Raw genomic sequence first — 15,378 nt, 5'->3', positions numbered from 1 at the left:
GATCTCTTCTTTTTCTGTTGGAGATCGGCGTGGCATTCAATGGAAACTTTAAAACCTCATGAGATATCACCCAAGCTATCTCACTCTAAGCCTATGACAACCACCCCGCATCAGCAACTTCGTTCAATTGGACCAAAAATCAATGTCGCTTAAACAAAACCCCCGCAATTCAACAATACCACCTCGGAGTCATTGGATGTTGACTGGCAGTAGTTTGCGTACCTGCAGCACTACCTATGAAGCATTGTCGACGCTAAAGGTGGCTCGATATAGATGTTGAGCAAAAAGCATACAAAGCGAAGTCTACATTCGGTATTCTAAGGATATTCTACCAAATTAAGAATATTCAATGTGTGCGTTACATCTGTCTTGCTATATGGGTGTACCACTTGGAAAGTTAAAGGGACAATCACAAAACATCTCCAAACTTTCACGAATCATTACCTCTGATGCATACTATGAATCTTTGTGCCCAGAATAACAAGCAACTCTGAGCTGCTTAGAGTAATCCATTGGATCGAGATTGCCTGTGAAGTGCGAAAAAGGAAATGACAATGACAATGGAATGACCTACTCCGAAAGAAGTACCACGTAGCTAAACATTCGTTACGGTGGAACGCGTTCCAACAAGTAGGATGTGCAGTTCAAAGGCCTCGTATAACCTAACGAAGATCAACCGAGTCCGAAATGGCAACTCCTGGCTTATCATGAAGCAAATTGCGGTTCATAGCACAAATCCGTATTCGATGGCTTTGACGCCCATTGTTGAGTGATGAATATTTTTGTGATTGACGTACGACACCATTTGCAAAAATTATAAATCATCCGATGGGTCGATTAATTTTGCTTATTTATTTAAGTAGCCGCCGGCCGCCGTAGCCGAATGGGTTGGTGCGTGACTACCATTCGGAATTCACAGAGAGAAAGTTGGTTCGAATCTCGGTGAAACACCAAAATTAAGAAAAACAGTTTTCAAATAGCGGTCGCCCCTCGGCAGGCAATGGCAAACCTCCGAGTGTATTTCTGCCATGAAAAAGCTCCTCATAAAAATATCTGCCGTTCGGAGTCGGCTTAAAACTGTAGGTCCCTCCATTTGTGGAACAACATCAAGACGCACACCAGAAATAGGAGGAGGAGCTCGGCCAAAGACCCAAAAAGGGTGTACGCGCCAATTATATATGTATATATATATATATATTTAAGTTTGAGTAGAAGGTTATGCTTAATATTCGTATATCAGACAAAGAAATTCCGGAGCTCTACTTCAAGCCAAGACATTTTGGACAAATTATGATACCATTTGATTTGAGATCTTTTTTATAAATATAATTTAACTATAAAGTTTGCATTTAATAAATTTTAACAATAAATTTCATACTTATTAGGATAATCAATTTTTAATTACTGCATTTTTAGTTATAAACCGTTATTAGACTCCTCCTCATGTTACATTTTGTCAAAAGCTGGTACTAAAACATCGATTGACAGCTTAGGCGCTAAGGGCTGACTCAAACAGCGATTAGTTAGTTCCCTCTCAAATTAGACAACCGCATTGCCCGCACTGTTAGTAATCAAACAATATCGAAAAGAAATATGAACTCACTGATTTGTGGAATAGTGTAAAATGTATCCGGCTTGCCAACGAACATTTCTTGGTCCACTTCGTAATGCTCAGTCAGATCAGGGTTTGGCTGCTGCTGATGCGGTTGGGCCTGCTGCGTCGAGGAAATCTGCGGTTGTGCTGATTGCTGCTGCTGGTGTTTTTGTTGTTTCTGTTTCTGTAGCTGCTGCTGTTGTTGCTGTTGCTGTTGCTGCTGCTTCGTTTGTTCCATTTGCTTCTTCATTGGCAAGTGTTGATTTCTAGCATTTTGTTCTGGTTTTTGTTGTTGTTGTTGGCCATCTAAGTTATGCTGCTGTTTTTCCAGCAGTTCTAACATATTCTCCAACCACAATTGTTGTCGTTGCTTTTTTTGTTGCCTGATTTGACGCCACTTTTGTAAACGTAACAAATCTGCCTCCAATCGGAAGGCTTCACTTAAACTACCATATGGCACATCTGCCGTCTGCAGATAATTCCATTCCTCAGATCCGATTTCTTCTTCACCAGCTGGATAATCTGACGCTGGCAAGAGGTCATGCGTTGATAGATCCGATTGGTGTAAGCCTTGTGGTGGCGCTTGTGGATGCTGTCCGCCCATTTGATGCAATGCATAGTGGCCATCAGTGATTACCAGCAGCAAAAGCAGCAGGACATTACGAGGGGCGGAGTTGAAAGTGAACATATTTGCTAAAGTCTGGAGGGGTGTATTTGCAGCGAGTTTGTGTAGCGGAATGGTAATTTGAAAATTTTTCTTTTGGCAATTTCTTGGCACATAGAAAGAGTTTTCGCAAAATTATTGAGCGACGGGATATTTTAGTATTTTTTTAATTTTTTCTGCGTATATGTAGAATAGTTTTAAATCACTTTTTCCAAAATTAACAGGTTATTTTCTAATTAGAACGACCCAAAACTTTGTTGAGTATAGTATCGGTGGTAAAAATTATTTGAATATTGACAAAAAAGTCCCATTTATATTTTAAATTATACAATATTAAAAGAATTTTTTGAAATATTTTGTTGTAAATTAGTGGCAAATATTTTTTTTAATTGAAATTAATTTTTTTTTTTTCAGAAATACTCAGAACTTTCAGTATTTTGGTGGAAAGTATTACTAAAAGATGTTGTGAAGCAATTTGAATATTTTTTTATATTTTTATTTTTTCTGGTTGTTTTCAAATTACATTAAAAAAATAATTTAAAATATTTTGTGGCAAAGTAGCAACAGCAAATGCAACTTCGGAGTATTTTATTTTTGAAGTTTAAATTTTTTCTTCTTAAGTAGAAACATTTTCTTTTTTTTTAATTTTTTTCATTGAAGTAACTTTCAGTATTTTTGTGAAAGGTATTACCGAAAGGTTATGTTAGGTAGTTTGAATATTTTTTTTCATTTTTATTTTTTCTCACATTAAATGTCATTAAAACATTAATTTCAAATATTTTGGTGGACAGTAGTTGCAAATATGGAGTTTCGGAGCACTTTTTTTTAATTTAATGATTTTTTTTCTTTTCTAGAAATATTTTTTTTTTGTTTTTGTTGAACTAACTTTCAATATTTTGATGCAAAGTATTGCTAAAATGTGCAGGTAAGTAATTTGCATATTTTTGAAATTTTTATTTTTTTTATTTAATAGTTTTTAAATAAAATTTAAGAAATGGTTTGAAGTGTTTTGGTGCAAAATATTGACAAATGTACAGTTTTCGAGCATTCAATTTAAAACGAAATAATTTTTGTATAATTTTTTTTTAATTCTTGTTTTTTTCGATGCCGAAGTAGCTTATAATATTTTGGTAGAAAGTACTACTAGCGGGTGATTTTTTAGGTATTACCTTTTTAAACAGTTGGTCTAAACAGCTGACGAGCTATTGTGACTGAATTTAGAACCAAATTTTCATTACGGGACATCAAACCACCAACACGTTTACGTAGAGTTCGAACTGAAGAAAATATCGCAGCTGCATCGGCCAGTGTTAATGATGACCATCAATTATCGATTCGTCGCCGTTCGCAGCAATTGGGCCTCTGTTACTCAACAACGTGGAAAATTTTGCGAAGGGACTTAGGTGTGAAGCCTTTCAAAATACAGCTGGTGCAAGAATTGAAACCGAACGACCTACCGCAACGCAGAATTTTTGGTGAATGGGCGCTTGGAAAGTTGGCCGAAGATCCACTTCTTTATCGAAAAATTGTGTTCAGCAACGAAGCACATTTTTGGATCAATGGGTAAGTAAATAAGCAGAATTGTCAATTTTGGAGTGAAGATCAGCCAGAAGAATTGCAAGAGCTACCAATGTATCCAGAAAAGGTGAATGTTTGGTGCGGTTTATGAGCTGGAGGTATCATTGGACCGTACTTCTTCAAAGATGCTGCGAATCGTAATGTAACTGTGAATGGTGAGCGCTACTGTGAAATGATATCTAACTTTTTTTTGCCCAAAAACGCAAGAGCTTGACTTGCATGACATGTGGTTTCAGCACGCGTAACAATGGACTTGTTGAGAGGCGAGTTCGGTGAACATTTTATTTCACGTCAATTGTTCAAGTTCGGTACCTGATCGTGCGATATAACGCATTTTTCGTGCGGCTATATTAAAGCTCATGTTTATTCAGACAAGTCTGCTTCAATTAACGCATTGGAAGACAACATTAAAGCTTTATATGTGAGATACCGGCCGAAACATTGGAAAGAGTATGCCAAAATTGGACTAAGCGGATGGGCTATTTGAAGCGCAGTCGCGGTCACATTTGCATGAAATAATCTTCAAACATTAAATTATATGGACTGTACTATAGATTTAAATAAAAATTTCATGCTTTTTTTTAATTTTACGTGTGTTTTTTTGAAAAACTCTCCTATAGCTCGTAAAAAATCACCCTTTATAAGGCGTGGTTAAAATTTAGTTTTAAAGCATTATATTTAATGATTTTCCGTACCTAACACAAATTTCTTTTCATTTAAATTGATTTTTCAGCCTTTTCATTTCCTTATCGTTTGTAGAGATAGCGTTTTTGTTTTTTGTTGTTTTTTTCTGTTTTAGTTGTTTGTTTTTATTTCAGGTAAACATTTTTTTTCACTATACTTTAAGGTTTTTATAAATATTTTAATTGGATTACCGGCTTTTCTTGTGACAAATCTTCAAGTCTTTTTTGGTGCTCCATCCCTAGCAATTTTTGATCCTTCGGTTAATTTAAGCAACCTAATCTATTTTGGGATTGAACTTTATTCTATCAGTCTTGGTAAGCTAAGTTGATTTCATATACAAAAATCTATTTTGATGAAAATAACTATGAATTAAATAAGGTGTTATTGATGACTGGATTGCGCTATGGAGAGATGATTAACAATTTTTTATGGCCGGAATTGGATGGTATTGATCTGGACAACATTTATTTTTACCAAGACGGCGCTACGTGCCACACAAGCTACGAAATCATTGATGTTTTATGGGAAAAGTTTCCGGACCGTGTTATCTCTCGAAGAGGTGATCCCAATTGACCACCGAGATCTTGTGATTTAATGCCTTGTGACTTTTTTCTTTGGGGCCACGTGAAAGAGAAGGTCCGCGCCAACAGCCCAGGGTTGATTCAAGACCTCAAAGATGGAATTCGTGAGGCTAACGAGGACATAGGGCAGCCACTTTGCAATTCGGTTATGGCAAATTTCATGAAAAGGGTATTGTCCTGTAAGCGTGGTCGTGGTGGTCATTCGCCTGATGTTATTTTCCACTATTAACGGCATACCTTCCTCTTTATAATGAAATAAACATCCGCTCACTTATTGATATTAAAAAAATAGCATTTTTGTTTGAATATCAAAATAACACCTCTTATTAAAACACCCTTTAGAAACAATTTTAAAACTCTTTTTTTTTGTTTTTTTCGCCTTTACTATATTCTTAATGTTTTTATTTTTTTTTTAATTTTTTTTTTTTAATTTTTTTTTTTGTTTGTTTGAAGAATCTTATTCTGACAAAAAAGTATTCACAGTTTCATTCAAGTTATTTATACGCAAATTTACTTATAGTACTAAATTTTGGTTTTCTTTAGCTTGGACGTGAGCAGATATTCTTAACGCCGCAAAATTTTCAAGCACTTTTATTTCCAGATACACAAATTTATTATCCTTTGGGACACGTTTAAGTACTTTTTCTAAGACTACCTCACATTTATGTGCGCGTTTTCATAAAAAAGTAACACAATTTTTCAAATTCAAAATATTTTCTAATTAACAAAAAAAAATGAAAATCACATAGTTCAAATTCGCTAATTGAGCAAATACTGAACGAACAAATTGTGAAAAATCGTCCGGCTTAATTTTCTTTAAAACCGAGAAATTCACGCCATAAAACTTCTTTCTATGCCACACCGAAAACCCAGACTAATTGCCGCCAATGTTAACAAAAGTGATGCAATTATAGGCAGCACTCATTATGCCAACGGTCTCACACACCAACAAATATACTGATAATATATGCATACACATGCACATGCACACATGTAAGTGCATAGACATCACACATATCCTTGCTACTAATCCAGCAGTGACATGAGAATAAAAACGACAAAAACCAGAAAAATTAAACAAACAAAGTGAAGAGTGTCGCAACTTCAAAGGTGGACTTCCGTATGCCCGCCCACAGTGACTTTCCCAGAATCAGCAGCAGCAGCACAATGCCGAGCGAAGACGAGAAGTTAGTAAGTGTTGAGAAAAGAATGAATTAGTGTTATAATCGCACATATGCATGTACGCATATATACACACGTACACACACATACGTTTGTAGGTATGTATCATTGACACTTTAGCAAGTGACATACTTTCACAAGGATTTGCTCATTGGCATATCTTTAGACTTTTCTCGCTTGCCACAGCCAGTGGCAACTTAATCGAAGTGTGTGACTGCAAGCAAATGCTAATCGCCTGCTGTGGCGGTAGATTACTTTGGAGTACTCATGTGCGTATTCGTGTGCATGTATGGGTATGTGTAAGTTACAGTTGTATATATCCTGTGGTGCACACACTAATTGCACGCTCGTTGATGCTCTGGCGTAAAGGACTTAGATGCTGGGAAAGTGCGCAAGAAAGAGAAAGGGGAAGACATTAGATGGCGTAAAGTAATTCCATTGCAGTGATTATGTAAGCAAAATACTTAAAGTACTTGAAGTGTTGAATCTGGTGGTAAGGAGAATTAGTAGTTGCATTCCTTAAGGGATTAAGTTAAGTTGAATTGAGTTATACGGCAAGAAAATATGCGCGCACTAAGATTTGATTGGCTTTAAGTGTTAATTTTCACAACTCATATGCGTTTCTACAGTAATAGTCGTGCCCAAGGAGTCGTTGGCACGACTTTGAATTTTGAGTGGGAAAATTAGAAAAATTGCATATGGATTTATCTCAAAAAAGGTCAGGCGTGAACTAAAAAATGAATATTGTTATTTTATCTTTTATTTAAACTAATTTTTCTTTATACAAAGTAAAGGTACAGGGTGGGCCAAATAAGACCTACCAATGTCCATACTAAGGTCCATAGTTTGGTTAGCAGTCTGCGCAGTTGCTGCATCTTGTTGAAACCACAAATTAGGATACTGCTCCGCCATTGGCCACAAAAAGTTTTCAATCAATGTTCTGTAAGAAGCTTCTGAAATCGATTCCGGCGTTTCATCCTCATTTTCGAATAAATATGAACCGATAACTCTAGTGGCCATAACACCGCACCAAACACTACATTTAGATGCGTGCAACTGATGTTGGTAACACACCGCCCTTGCATTTTCAGAGCCCCACAATCTACAGTTTTGTTTGTTGACATTACCATTTAAATGGAAATGCGCTTCATCCGACATCAAAACATTATTTAAAAAATCAATTTGTGTGGATAGTTGTGTAAGAATAGAAAAACTCGATAATTCTAACACTTTATGTTGTACTGTAGGGTTCCATAATAAATTTCCAACAATTCAATTATAACCTACAAAACCAGAAAAATAAATATGTCAAAAAATAAAAAAGTTATTTTTGCTTAACATTAGTAGGTCTTATTTCAGATACAGGTATACAGGTATTTCGGTATTTTATAATATACATACATTTAGTTGTTTGCTTACATCTTCTTTCGGCTAAAGTATAATAATGTGAAGCAATGGATGCTTTTATTGTGTTAAATGGGGTGGAGATTGCCACCGCCTCTGCTATGTCTATGTAGCATCTTGCTAGCTCATCTGCTATCTCAATACGCCGTATGTTTCTATGACCGGGAACCCATATCAGAATAGTTTCAAGTCGAAAATGTACGCTGCCCGCAAAATGTGAACACTCTCCAAGAAGTTTATAGAGAATGCTTTATGCTTCTAATGCAACAGCAACAAAAAACAAAACAACAACGGTACTATTAAAATATCTTCCTCTCATATTTTTTTTAATAATCTAGGCAGCTAAGGTTCTTCAGTAATTCGGAGTATTTACAAAACACCTATGCAATTGTATATTCAACATTTTTTTCTACACTATCAACTACAATTTCCATAACAATTTAATTTATATAGACTATAATTTATACAAAGGTTTTCAAAAATTTTTCTACGTAGCTGAATTGCGTAACTTCGTAAGCACTTTTCGTCGCAAACCTCAATAATTTGTTGCTGTGTACGTGCGGCAGCTAATTTCGATTGGAAATTGGGACAATCGTTTAACTTTAAAAATCCTTCGCATTCCCTACTCCACCCACACCTAACCACATACATCTACGCTAACTCTACATAGCCATACTGAAAGGGCGCAAATCAATATTTCCCAGCAATTTAATTGAATTGATTTGGGGCGCGTGTAAGAGTGTCATGAACTGGTTGAACAACCACGTGCGGGCATATACACACACATACATGCATACTATACTCGTACATGCATGTTCACGCACGCACTCAAGCACTTAGACATTTGAGCACTTGCTTCGATTCGAATGAACCACTACTACTTATAAATTTCTGGTATGTCATGCGGTTACTTCTACATTGTTGTTGTGCTTGTTCTTATTAAGTGTCAATAAGTGCATGTGTATGTATATGTTGAATTCCACCAGCACAAGTATAAAAATATGCCTAGAGTAATTTGTATGTGTGTGCGTGCGTGACGAAATGTCAAATACAATCAACCCCAAAATTGAATATGAATAAAATTAGAAATGAAAATGAAAATGAAGACAAACGAGTACAAACCTAAATTAGCAGTCCGCAGAGAGTAAAGGAGTACGTCAAAAGATAAAAAAAGTACAGAATATGCACTGAAGGAAAATTGTGTTTGCCCGAAATGTGCTATGAAAGTAATAACTTGATACCAACTGCAATACACACAAACGCACAATACACATAAAATGTTTGTGTATAATTTCATTTTTTTGTTTGTTTGACGTTTTTGTTTTTTTTTTTTTGTTGTCATTTTGCGCTCAATACAGCAAAGTGCTAGCAACCTCAAGTGAACTCAATGAAATTGCTGCTGCCCCCAAATCAATAGCAGTAAAAATAAAAAAATATTATCCTTTTAGTCGAACATCGCCCATCCCGCGCAAGCAACCAGTGGCTGCGTGACAACGAGAAAAGCAATAATCCGCAATACTACTGTAAAAAAGGGTCAGATTTTGGTTGACAGTAAATAAAATTGGAAATTTGGTATACGAAAAAGCTTCAGTGCCACTTTGGCGCATAATTGACAGTCGCCAGAAAAAATGTTTATTATTAGTATTTCTTTGTTTTTGAAAGCAACAACTTTTCATGAAACAAATTGGGATTTACGATTGGGGTAGGTTGGGAGTGAACAAGCACGGCGCAAGCTTGTAATTTTGACGTTTTCCAATCAGCTTTTCTGTCAGCTATTTTTGTATTGCACGTTAAATAATAATATTTGGCATACGAGATAAATTGACACAGAATCATGTTTGAGGGAGTAAGCAAAACACTATTTGTGACTGACACGTAGAGATTTTATAGTTGTCAGCGCGGAATTTGAGCTGAGATCAAACGATTCTACTCGGGTGAATTAACATCCAGCAGCAGCTCAGGCCGGGGATATAACGGATTTATTTAAGGGGGTTGCCTGGTTCATAAGGTAAAAAAAATCAATTTTTTTTCGTTTTAAGAGATTCCTCATATATTTTAGAATATTCACACAAAGTTACAGAGCCTAATTCTCAATATTTCCGTAGATACAAAGCCAAAGGTAGGCGAGCGTTAGGTAGTTACGCTGTGACCGGACAGCTATAGTACAAACTTTACCTTCTTTTCTCGACTTTTCATTTTTATGATTTCTTTGAATTGGCATACATGAATGAAAAAAGCTAATGAACCTTTTGAAAAGAATCATAGCTTGTTCCCTTCAGTATTAAATTCTCTTCTATTTCAACTAACAAACTAGATAAAAAAGAATTTTTCAAGATTTTTATACCAAGTTGAAGTGAATTTTTTTTTATAGAAAGGCATTTTTTTCTTTAAAACCTCCAAAAAGTTGAAATTTTGGAATTTCTCTCAGTTTTCTTAGCTCATCTAGAATAAAAAATCATGATAATTAGAAATCCATTTGAATTTTTTGCTTTAGATAATAATTACGAGCTGTATCTTGTGCGTCAGTTGGAAACTCCAGCGTTGCAGCGCTCTACTAATTTCTATATTAAACATTTTTTTCAACTTATTTTAACCAGTACAAACATTTTTTATACTTTTTAAATGTTCATTAAAATATAGAAAAAACTTTGCAGTGCTAAATTAATTTTTTCCTTAAAAACAAAATCGCAAAGATATGCAATTTTTAGACCTCATAAACCAGGCTCCCCCCCTTAAATTCTTTCAAGTAAAACATTGAATTTGACTTGAGATGAAACAAACAATGAGTCAAAAAAGCCATTTAGTCAAAAAAAGGAGTTTAAGGTACATACGGCAATCACGTGATCCAGGAAAATTCCGGAATTTTTTATTATGAATCCTGGCTTAATTTAATTTTTTTTTTTTTTTTGTATGTGAAACACTAAATTAGAGTTGAGGAAAATCAATCGCTCTTGAGATCCCGAAACATCATTAAAAAAAATTATACATATGAACTCCAATATAATTTACTAACTTTCCTCAAGCAAAAGATTAAATTTGACTTGAGATAAAACAAGCAATGAGTTAAAAAAAGTAACTAAGGGTAGAGATGTAAATCCCGTAATCCAGAAAAATTTTAAAATTTATAAATTTGTTTTTTTCGTATCGAACACTAAATTAGAGTTGAGATGAGCCAACCGATCCCGAGATCCCCAAACACCAGAAAATTGGTGCAAACGAGTTCTGACAAAATTTATTAACTATTTTCAAACAAAAATTGAATTTGACTTGAGATGAAACCAACAATGAGCTAAAAAAAGTGGCTAAGAGTAGAGATGTCAATCTCGTGATCCCGAAAAATCTTAACTCAATTTATAAAAAAAAAAATTTTATTCATATAAGACACAAAATTAGAGTTAAGATAAACCAACCGATCCGAATATCCCGAAACATACTCAAATTACTGCATATGAATTCCAGCATAATTAATTAACTATTTTCAAGTAAAACATTGCATGTGCGTTAAGATGTGACAATCAATGATTCAAAACAAAACAGCTTAGGGTAGAGATGTCAATCCCGTGATCCCGAAAAATTCCGGATTTTATTAGCATGAATCCTGGCTTAGTTTATCTTTTTTTTTTCTTCTTTTTGTATGTAAAACACTACATTAGAGCTTAGATGAACCAACCTATCCCGAGATCACGAAACATTAAAAATGTAATTTTTTTCAATAGAATACTGAGTTAAAAAGAAGTAGTGAGGTCAATGCCGGGTTGCCGAAAAATTGCGGATTGGCTTGATATAATTCAACTATTTGCTTTTTTTTTTGTTAAATAAAGTACTGAAAAATATTTGATATGCACCAATTAATACCGAAATCCCGAAAGATCTCAAAATTGATGCATATGAATTCTAAAATATGTAATTTATTAACTTTTTTTCAAATAAAGCACTGAATTTGTATTTAGATAAAATAAACGTAGTCCAGTAAGTTGAGGCAAAGGAGTTCAGAGCAGGGGTGTGGTAGTTCCAAGGTTCCAGAAAATTGCGTATTTGTATGTTTATATATTGTATTTATTTCTTTTTTTTCAAGTATTTTATTTAATATAAGTTGAGATTAAACAATCATTGATTTAAGACAAAGCAGCTAAAGGTAGAGGTACCGGTCCCATAATCCCCACTTTAAAATTACAAGAAAGAGTCGAACCCGAAATCCCGAAAAGCTCAAACATTAGTTCATATGCAATCGGGTATAATTTATAAATCATTTTCTAGTAAGGCATTTCATTTAAATTGAGGTTAAGCAATCAATGTGTTAAGGCAAAACAGCTCAAGATAGTGATACCGGTCCCATGATCTCGGAGATAATAGATATGAAACGCGCCATAGTTTACTTTTTTTTTCAAGCAAAATACTTAGTTTGAAATGAGATAAAAAAATGGATGCCAAAATCCTGAACAATTCCGACATGCGCCCATACATAATTTGTAAACTCCTTTTCTAGTAAAAGTAAAAAAAAAAAAATTTGATATAAAATCTTATGAAATTAATAAAATATGAAAGTTGGTTGGTTGGTTTGAGAGAATCCAACTAGTGTTTCCGCACCATTTAATTGCCATATCCTCGTTACCAACTTGTTTACCAACTTATTTACGACATGACTATATCCAGTCTGTGCGGTTTAAGAACCGTATTAGGTTGTAGACATCTCAGCCCGACAGTTGTTCGAGACCCTCGAACAGCGGCCTGCCCAGGGTTAACATTCTGTCCTTCCATAGGGCAGGGCATTCACAGAGGAAGTGGAAGATTGTTTCCTTTTTCTCCGGTTGCTTACAATTGTGACAGTATGTGCTGTGAGGGATGCCCATTTTGGCTGCTTGTTCTCCGACAGACCAAAAGCCAGTTATGACTCCCGTTAGTCTCCAGGCGTCCCGTCGTTTCATATTTAACAATACTGACGATTGTTTGAGGTTGTAGGTGGGCCATAACGTGCTGCTGATTTTGCATTTCGTCCGGTCTTTCCATCTACAATCCGCGATTCGAACGTATTTTACGGAAATTGTAGTCTTGACTGCACCTATTGGTGTGAATACCGATTCGGCAAGAGCGTTATTCATGACAGATTCCTCTGTAGCTAAATTCAGTGCCTGGATTGTAGTTTGACTATCCGAAAGAATAGCGATATTGTCCTTAAAAGAGAAATCTGCGATTAGTAGCCCGTAAGCTTCCCCAATTGCCAGTACTTCCGCCTGGAAGACACTGCGGGTATTAGGGAGACGCACAGATTTCTCAATTTTAAGCCTATGAGAATTTATACCAGCTCCAATACCACAATCCATTTTAGAACCATCTGTATAGACTGTAGTGTCGAAGTTTTTCTAGTGAAAATCCCTTATTCCATTCCTTCTTAGATGGAAAGAGAGTGGCAAAATTCCTATTGAATGTTACCGGTAGTCAGTCCTTACCGAGGTTAACTAAGTTTGTCCCAATAGTAGACGGTGTAGAATATGAAAATAAGTTCATATTAATTATTATAAACAAAATTTTCTTTCTACCAGTTAAGTGTACGCAAAAATATACAAGATTTAAGGGGGGAAGCTGGTCTAGATTTTGAAAAAATCGAAAAATTTTTTTTTGTCTTAAAAGGTGCTTTAGGGTCTTAGAAATAATATACCAAATGAGGGGATGCCAGCAAAAATGTCTAAATGCCCAAATTTTTCATTCGACGGCAGTGCCTCGCAGGTATGCCCCGAACGCTACTTACAACTTTAAACGCGTTTTTCTCGAAATCACTTTTTTTAAACTGGCCGAAGACATAACTCGAACAAATCTTTACCGATTCTTACGAAATTTTGACAATACATTCGAAATACCTTTCTCCGGAGACGTACGTAGGATTTTTTATTTATATTACATAGTTTTTTTTTTAATCAACAATTTTATGTCGTTCTTTATAGTGAAAATTGTAACTTTTTGTTCAAACGTGCACCATTTCGCGAAAAAACGAAATATCGAAAATATCCTACGTACGTCTCTTTCTGTTGTTATATAGAAACTAAAAAAATTTTATTTTTTGATCCAGGACAAAAATTAAGGAGTTTACGTCTTCGGCAATGGACCCACTAGAAAAAAAGGCGCCTTAGGAGAACTGCTGGACAGCGGCCATTTTAAAATTAATTCAGACGAAAAATTTTGTATTTGTACCATGAAAGCTATATTATTAAACCTATTTCACAGATTTTCGATTGATTCCTTTGTTGAGTCAAAATAAATTCATAAAATATGCCCATTTTTTGCGCTCTAGACCAGCTTCCCCCTTAATTTTAAAACGTTGTTCTCTTCGGCATATTTACTGCACATAAATGTATTTAGATTACAGTTGGAAGGTCAGACATCAAATACGTTGCTGGTTTCAAAAAAAAAAGTTAGTCCCATTACTTTGAATTCAATTGTTTTGATTACCTTAAGGAAGCTCGAGAATCAAGACTAGAGAGGAGAACGGTCGGATTAGATACTTGAGCTTCGAAGTAAACTCGTTTTTTGTGCTACTAACTTTTTGTGTTACTTGGGCGGTCCACCTCCGCGTACCCCTCTGGTGCGTCTAACTACCTATTTTAAAATTTATAGAGCCTTGTATTGTAACTGGACGGGCTATTTTTAAGAGTCTCTCTTAAGGGAAATAGGAGATGCGATGTTTCGTTGTAAATATCTGCTCACAGTTTAGCTTTTTACATGCCATTTGGGAAGTGCCACAATTTGTTAGGCAAATGAAATGAGAAGCAAGAAGCACAACTTGCCAAATACTTGCAGAGAAAAATTTAAGAAATTAAACGTAGTTCGCGAGTAGGGTTTTAAAAGTAAGTTTTTTTTCTTTCGCCGCGTGCATGTGGCTGTCAGCTCACAATAAAACAAGGCGAAATCACTTTTGGTTTCCTACTTCGCCAATGCTTTGCTTTGACAATCAAACGTACAAAACATTGTTTTTGGTCTAGTGCCACCACCTTAAATGAATGCGCCTTGACTTTTCCCCCATACATGAAATGTGTTTTGCATGGAAGAAAATGCCATAAAATACCATCAATAAGCAAAAATAAGAAAAAAAAACCAAAAGAAGTCAAGCAACTTTTGAAGCACTTCAGACCTTAACTTTTCTATTCTAAAAATTGAAGCTAAGGAATTTTCTAAAAATTTGGAAATTTGATAAAGCTTTCTGATTTGGTTTTTGGCTTCTGTCAAGGAATGAACAACGTTTTTCTTAAAAATTAGTTAAAGTTAAATTTAAAAAATTGAATTTCAAATTTGTAATCACAAGAGGTGCGTGGTTTTTCTAGGTTTCATACCTAAAAGTATGCAACAAATGCATGCAAATTCAACTATTACCAGCTAAACTCAGTTTAAGTACCCATGGAATGGCTGCAGAGTACCTGCATTTTCTTTGATGAAAATAAGTATGGGTCTTTCTCACTTTTATTGCAATCCTAATTTAATAATAATTTAGAAATAATGACGAATTAGACCACTGGGAATGGCACTAGAATGAGGGAAATTTACGAATTCTTGAAAAACAAACATCGTGAAAATATCACTGGATTTAGAATTAAACTTCTAAAAATATCTTCCCTCAGTAGTTATGAAGATTTCTGTGTTTTTGTTTTCGTGTTCTATTTTTTTGCTTATTCTATACTTTATACTCTATTCCACGCTTCCAT

General features: G+C 35.1%; 1 protein-coding gene across 6 annotated transcripts in view; it reads right to left on the bottom strand.

Annotated features, from left to right (window-relative positions):
- The window catches only part of LOC128868483 (uncharacterized), a 99,864-nt gene that overhangs the window by 62,251 nt on the left and 22,235 nt on the right, over positions 1–15,378 (bottom strand). The gene's annotated exons all lie outside the window — the stretch shown is intronic.

This window comes from Anastrepha ludens, chromosome 6, assembly GCF_028408465.1.
Source record: "Anastrepha ludens isolate Willacy chromosome 6, idAnaLude1.1, whole genome shotgun sequence".
NCBI lineage: Eukaryota > Metazoa > Arthropoda > Insecta > Diptera > Tephritidae > Anastrepha > Anastrepha ludens.
Note: the sequence above shows the minus strand (reverse complement) of the source record. Positions and strands in the feature narration are given on the sequence as shown.